The sequence below is a fragment of the Lolium rigidum genome, chromosome 1, assembly GCF_022539505.1.
Source record: "Lolium rigidum isolate FL_2022 chromosome 1, APGP_CSIRO_Lrig_0.1, whole genome shotgun sequence".
NCBI lineage: Eukaryota > Viridiplantae > Streptophyta > Magnoliopsida > Poales > Poaceae > Lolium > Lolium rigidum.
The window spans coordinates 325590553-325598261 of record NC_061508.1 but is presented as its reverse complement, the minus strand read 5'-3'; the positions used below and the strand labels follow the sequence as shown (position 1 = coordinate 325598261).

The window sequence follows — 7709 nt, the reverse complement described above, 5'->3', positions numbered from 1 at the left end:
TGGTATGAATCGAAGGGAGTAAAAATATTGCCTCGTGGAGTTGCCAATTTACTTGCAGGACTAGTAGGATCCAAGCGTCCTCCCATCTGTTAACTTGTAATCCATCTCAAATTCTCCAAATACAACCTCTATTAAAAGTTCCTAGACGTGCCATCACACTTTGCCATGTAACAGAACTGCTAGACTTGAGTTTCGCTTGTTAACGGATTGCCGTCTGGGTAGGATGTGATCAGATCTTTTCTTTTGGGATGCATGAACAGGAAAAGGCCGAGAAAGTGTCTGCAAATCAGGGGGAATGAAATCGGTCCCCTGATCTTGGCGGGGGAGGCGCGCCTAACCGTGCGGCGAGAGCGAGACGCCGGTCATGTCACGCCCGTTTCCTGGGGATCACGATCGAGACCGACCCACGCGAGCTGCGATAGTACCTGTCCACAGTCCACTACTAGTACAACTGCCACCACGATGTGCTCCGAGTCGCGAGGCTGGATCAAGGGCGTGGCAGTTGCATTGGCACTGGGCGCTCGGGATCGGGACTCGGCGTGTGCGACTGTGCGTGCGTGCCCCGAGGCGGGAGCGGGCGCCGCGTCAGGTCAGGTCACCTTGGATACGCCGAACGAGCCGGCCATCACGGGTCGCCGTCGGCAGGCACGCCACATGCGCATCCCGTCCAAACCGTCAACACGCTAGCTTCGTCGACGTGCTCGCCGCATGGGCCGCTGACTCCGCATCACCATCGATCCCCATCTCCATCTTCGCTTCATCCCATGTCCGACTTGATTCCGAGGAGCAATGCAGCGTACAGAAGGCCAGATTGATTCATCTGAAGTTCTGAACATTTGATCAGAGACACACTGGTGCCCAAAATCAGCAACCATTCTCAAATGTGAAGAGATATAATAAACGCACGACAAAACACTGAATGATTAAAACAGCCTGACAGGGGAATCAAATAAACTGGTATCTTTTTTTACATGGATACTGAACCATTCGGTATACATTAACATCACCAGGAACACACAAAAAACACAAGCAGAGCTTGTTACAAGCATGGACCTCACTCTCAGTCTCCCAAAACTTGTATTACCCACCCAGATACAAACCAGTTTCACATTCAGACCGACCAGACCAACAGACCAACGACTTCCAAACACCTGGATTATTACCCAGAGAAAGGGGGGAGGGGACAAATAAAGGAAAGAAAAATATAAATATGGACTCTCTATAACTGACAATAGACCTAAGCTTATTGAAGCGCGCCTCTAAAGCCAAAGGGTATAAATGAAAGAATACGGGTCTCCATCACGATGCTTCTTCTAGACACAGGCGGGGGGGCTGGCGATGAACTTATGATTACAAGATATGAAACAATGAAGGGGTATGAACAGATAGATCCTAGGGAGGGGACGACGCAATGAAGCCATTATATATCAGCACCGGATTTTTTGTTTCCTAGATACGCGAATATGGGAAGAGCTTGTCGACGACGGATGCCGCTACTAGGATTGCACCTTCTGGGATGCGGCCATGGCGCGCAACCTGACAGCGACCTGGGTGAAGCTTGGCCGTTCCGACGGTTCTGTCGCCCAGCACTGCTCCATCAGTGATCTCCACTCTGGGTCGCATGACTCGGGAACCTGCGGCCGCAGAGTGTTGCTCACAATGCCACCTGACAACAAATGAACAGTTTGCATCAGACCTTGACTATCTATTGCACATATGGTTTACATCATGGCTGATTTGTACCCACCAATAATAACACCATAATGTAAATCTGCATACGGTTCCTCTCCTGTGAGGAGTTCCCACAGAACAATCCCAAAAGAGAAGACATCAACCTGAGGGAAACATGTCAACATTAATGTGTGAGTTATACATGAACCTGGATTATATATAGCTATCCAAATGTACAGAGACAGAAGCAATATAAATCGATTAGCAGACCTTTTCAGAAACCAAGCTGCTACTTCCATTCAGAAGTTCCGGGGCCATCCATGGAAGCGTTCCCCTCACACCACCAGAGATGAGGGTCTGACACTTAACTTTCGAAAGCCCAAGATCACCGACCTGCATCATCCAAGAAAACCATTACAAATATATAGAAAAAGGAATGGTGTTAACCTAAACGATTAAAAGTCGATTTGTTCACATGAGTCGATACAGTTTGTTGACAGTTCGCATAGGCAATATCGCATTTGCATGTGACAATGCAAAATATTAACATCAAGCCTTACTTATCCTATAGATAACGTGGCATTAACATTTAGACAATCCAGTAAGAGAAGACAATATTCAGATGGCAAACAAGTACTTCCTATATGAGATAAGAGTTATCAGATAGTAGTTTTACTCCTTCCTTTCCGATTAAATCGACGAGGAGTGGTGGCCACGCTAGCATGCAGGTATGTGATGTCCGGTGTAAATTAAATCGGAACAGAGGTACTATATACTTGTGTCCATTTCATATTCTATAGCCTTGTATTACCAAGAGAACAGCGGCTCCATCATCCAGATACACATACCCTATGTTCCTTCCAGTGTCAAGTAAAGGTATCTTAAGTTTAGCTATACTAATCTCCAGCTAAATCTAAATCAAAGGTGTCTGTTTTAAGATGCAACTCACCAATTACCTAAGCACAAGCACATTCTGGCACAAATGAAACTCCAGTTCTATCAGCAATTATCTAGCAGCAGAACCAAATGTCCATATGATTATCACAACAAACACTGTGTTCCAAACTAAAGAACAGACTGCAAGTATAGGTATGATGCTAAAAATTATCACTAGGTGGTGTCAAATTTGGGAAGTTGATATAGGATCGATTGCACAGCATCAAGTATATATAGAATACCTAAGAGAAGAAACAATAGTCTAGCAATGTAGTGCAACAAGCCAACAGTAGAATAGAAACGGAAGAATTGTGCTTCTTACCTTGCATATTGGGCGTTGAGGATCCCTTAAATTAACAAGTAAATTGTCACTTTTCAGGTCAAAGTGCACTATGTTTTTGTTATGCAAGTACTCCATTCCAAAAGCTGTATCCATGGCAATAATTAGTCTCTTCCGTCGATCGAGGCTCCTGCACATGCAGAGAATTTTAATCCCTTCTGCTATATACTTACAAAAGGTATGCTAGAGTACTAGACATATAAACAGTGAACATACTTGGAATTTTTCAGCAATGCCGTCCTAAGTGAGCCATTAACCATGTATTCTGTAACTGTGGCGATGGATCCCCCAGGTCCATCTAGAACAACACCATAAAAGGCCACGACATTGGGGTGGTGTAGATCTGCAAGGTTAGATGCTTCATTCCAGAAGTCATGCCGCTGCAAATATTGAGGACCTTTCAGTATAAGGACAAGCACAAGCAAATTTTAAAAAATCTCAAATATGAATTAAGAACTATACCATTTTTTCTTGCTCAGATGGCTTCCCAGCAAAGCATCTGTCATTGATTCTTTTTATTGCAACATCGGAGCCCCTCCATTTACCATGATATACAGTTCCAAAAGTGCCAGAACCAAGTTCTTGGAGCTCTTCGAGGTCATCATTCTTTATAATCTGAAATATGAACATGTGGTTGGTAAATATTTTGCTTCATATTTAAGATGTGCATGAGGAATAAGACATGTTTCCTGATTGTAACCTGCAGGCGTCCATGCTCATCTACTGGTAGACCTGAAGTCCAATCTCCTGGTTTGCTCTTCGTAGCCTGCACATTTATCTTGTTTAGCATTAAAGATGACATAAATCAGGGCATCTATGAACTTCTAAGGAATCACATCTTAACCTCATTGGTGTGAGCTTGCCCATCTACTTTATTAGTGACAGCCGCAACCCCTTCATTCAGCAAAGGAGGGGGAGGCTCAAATGCGGCAAGACCATCCTCGATACCCAGTAAGTCTGGATTAGTGATACCATCGCCTGGATTCATGAAAGAAAGGAATAAGAATTCACAACTTATAACTCATTAAGTACCATATACTAGCAAGATACAGTCGGAAGTATGTTTAAGCATCGAACCTTTAACAAACCGAGCTTGTTCAGCATGTGCGTCTTTGTGATATGATTGTTCCTCTGCTGGGATATTCAAATCTGGCCCTTTGCAATTCAACAACGAATTTTGGGAATGAGCATCCTTTGAGCTGATGTTCTCCCTGCTTGGTACCCTCTTAGGTCTTGGTGGAAGTGCGTGTACATTGTTGAACTGTTGGCCTGGTACACTAGACTCCTGGAATTGCTCGACACTTGGAGCATGATTTGTCAATGCTGGTGTCGGTAATGGTACCTGAGCATTAGCATTTGTAGGAGGAACGGATTCATGTGGAGCTTCCCTGTGATAAACTTCAGGCAAAAGATCCTTCTGCTCACTTACTGGGTTAACAGCGGCTTTTGCATACGCAAGATCAACACCATAAGCTGATGGAGGCAGACCCCCATGCCCAATTGTAGCGGCGACATAGCTGGGGTACGGTCCCCCGATGCTCACCATGTGTGGCATATGACTAACATTGGGATGCTGGACATTCTGCATATAAGGACTGGCCACAGAAGGTAGTGGAACTGATTCAGTTGGAGGGGCTACCTTTGGTTCATTGACATCAAAAAAGGTATTGGTGTTGCTCTGAAGGTACTCTGGTGTTGCACTCTGGGGTAAACCATTCTCAGCATAAATCCTTTGCTCAGGAGAGCGAGACTCATTGGGGCTCACCCGCAGTGAATCCATCATCCTGTCCACATTCACCATATAGCTTGGCACAGCCACAGGTGCCACTGGCGGCATGTTATCACGAAGGACCTGCCCATCCTCACGGTGCCTCGAATTGCCACTTAAACTGCCTTCGCCTTCCAGCGGATTAGTGGGATTGCTTGGCCTCACTAAGTACTGCGCCATTCCATGGACTGAAGGCAGCTGATGCAGCATAGATTGTTGGTGAGAGCTCGCCATGTCAGAATGGGCGGAATTCGGAGAGACCATCTCATTAGCCATCACAGGGACATGGTTAAATCCTCCATAAGTCGACGGCACTTGCTGCTGGGGTGGCAATTGCTGCTGCTGCTGCTGCTGTTGGTGCTGCTGCTGCTGTTGTAACTGCTGCTGATGTTGCTGCTGCTGCTGCACATAGACATGCTGATGAAAGCTAGCTGGATCAACGGGCAGCGGGTTGGTAACGCCATGCTGCACAGGATGCATATGTGTGTAGCCATAAGCCCCCATCTGAGCGGGCACCTGCCGTTCCGCCATCATGATCCTCGCCACATCCTCAGGCCGCAGGCTCATGAACACTGGCATCGGCTCGGGCGCAGCCCCGCCCCCGTGCACATCGCTAGCATAGTCATTCATGACGGGGTCAGAGTGCGCGTGAGGCAGAGCCTTGACGCACATATTGCAGTCCTGGAACCAGGTCGCATTGTCTGGCGGCGGCTGGTTCAGACCCTGCATAGCTTCGTTCATGAACACGGGTGGCAGCGGTGGCAGCTGCGAGAGCGGCTGCCTGTACCTCGCCGCCTCCGGATGCGGCTGCGGATGCGGGGTTGGCTGTGGGGCAGGCGCGGTCTCCTGCGGCTGCGGCTGCTTCTGGGGGGCAGGCGCGGGGGCGGCATTGCTGAAGACGTCGACGAGCGGCTGCGGCTGCTGCTGCGGCTGCGGTGGTGGCGGCGCGACGGTGAAGGCCGATCTCGCGGCGTCGTAGGAGCAGGTGGAGGTGGGGGAGACGGGGGACGGGGAAGGCGGCGCGGCAGGAGTGGGGGCAGGGGGCCGCCCCCATCGGAGCACTGCGTGGAGGAGAGGCTGGCGATGCTGTCCTTGCGCACAATGCCGTTGACGGCCTCGAGGTACCTGAGCCCGGCGTCGAAGCCGGCGGCCTCGTCGTCCCCGCCGGCGGCGGCGTCGAAGACGGGGAAGATGAAGACGCGCAGCTTGGGGCTGGCGACGGCGAGCTTGTCGTACTCCTCGACCATGTTGTCGAGATCCTCTGGGGAGGAGACGGAGATGAGCGCGTCGAGGCCCTCGTCGGGGAGCTGGTACTTGACGGCGAAGTGCGGGCCCGTGGCGCCGCCGTAGGCGTCGGAGAGGCGCGCGAGCAGGTCCTGCAGCGCCACCCCGCGCGGGACCGACACGATCCGGGTGTCGCCGCCGGCGTACCGCAGCGTGCCGTCCCCGGGCCGCGGCAGGATGCGGCCGCCCAGGCTGCACAGCAGCTTCATCTTCGTCTCGGAGCCCCCGCCGCCGGTGGAGCCCTCCTCGCCGGTGGTGGCGGCCATCCCGCCGCCGCGGCGGCGCGGGTCCACCCCCGCCCGGATCTACCCCGCTAGGCCACGAATCGAGGCCCCGCGGCGCCGCCCGCGCGCGCGCGCGATCACGGGGCAGGGGTCGAGGATCCCGGCGGCGCGGCTGCCGACGGCGGTGGGCTGGTGGCTGGGTTGAAATTTTTGGGGACGGAGGAGGAATGGGGAGCGGAGAGGGAGGGTGCGTTCTACTCAAAAACCCTGGCTTTGGTTTGTTTTGCCCTCCACTCTCTGCGCTGCGCTCCGCGTTTTATATATTTTCCGGCGTTGGAATTTCCTATGCCGGATTTTTGGACCCTTTCTATTTGGTTTTGCGTTTGTTTCCCCTTGCCAACCCATGGTTTCCTGTGTTTCTGTTTTGCTTTCTTGGCTTTGGGGTTCTGGACCGATCATTGGGTTCTCTGGGTTGTTAGAGAAGATGGTTTGTGTACATTAGCAATTTGTTTTGAGGAATTTGGATGTTTTTAACTTTCAGTTGGAAAAGATGAGGGGAAATGGGCGGTCTAGGCGAGTTGAGTGTTCGCCGGAAGATGGATGTGTACATGATCAATTTGTTTTGAGAAATTTGGATGTAAGTTCTTACTTTCAGTTGGAAAAGATTAGAGGAAATGGGCGGTCTAGGCGAGTTGAGTGTTCGCCCGTGCCGCCGCCGCTAGATCTATCGCGCATTTATTATGCTGAAAAGATATTATACCAGTGATATTTTGTTAATACAAAACATGGTAGGTAATTATGGAAGGAAATACAGCAATTATCTAATTGCGTACCAGAAAATGGCATATAACAAGTATTGATGGCGAAATAATTAGGTGCCTAATGATAAGGATGGAAGACTTGTAGCCAGATTGTGATACATCGACACTTGATGGGGAAACAAATTCATTGCGCGTGATTTGATACGGAAATGGATACACACATTTAAATCTAGATACGGGTATGTATACCGACATAAATACGATCCTAGTGACCTCCGAGGTGCCTACAAAAAAAAATTGTGTGGTATTCATGCTATTTAAATTTGATTTTTGTATTTGTATATGTTTCCTTGGAGAAAAATTATGGTACAATTTAATTTTTCCTAATCAAGTTGCATGTAGCAAAAGAGGTTCAAGAAACTTACTGCTTAGGGGTCTTATCATGCTTCATTCTCCGGAGATAAAATTTTAGATAAGTTAAGATCTACGGTATGTTTCCCGTAAAACAAGGCTCTGGGGTTTGTGCGGAGATCCGGGACATGGAAAGATGGGTAGCAAAGAAAAGGCAGTGATATGATGGTGATTGTATCTTGGTTGTAGGAAGAAAGATCATAGTGAGCGAAGCCATGGGCCAGTCGGAGACGAGCTTCAAGGGAACCTTTGTGGGATGGTGGGATGCCATCGATGGACGGGCCAAGAATGAGTCCTCGGGGTAGGTAGAGAAG

At 49.2% G+C, this 7709-nt stretch overlaps 1 pseudogene; it reads right to left on the bottom strand.

The window, feature by feature from the left end:
* Positions 1–924: 924 nt before the first annotated feature.
* LOC124699182 lies at positions 925–6208 on the bottom strand (annotated as a pseudogene).
* Between the last annotated feature and the right edge of the window lie 1501 nt (positions 6209–7709).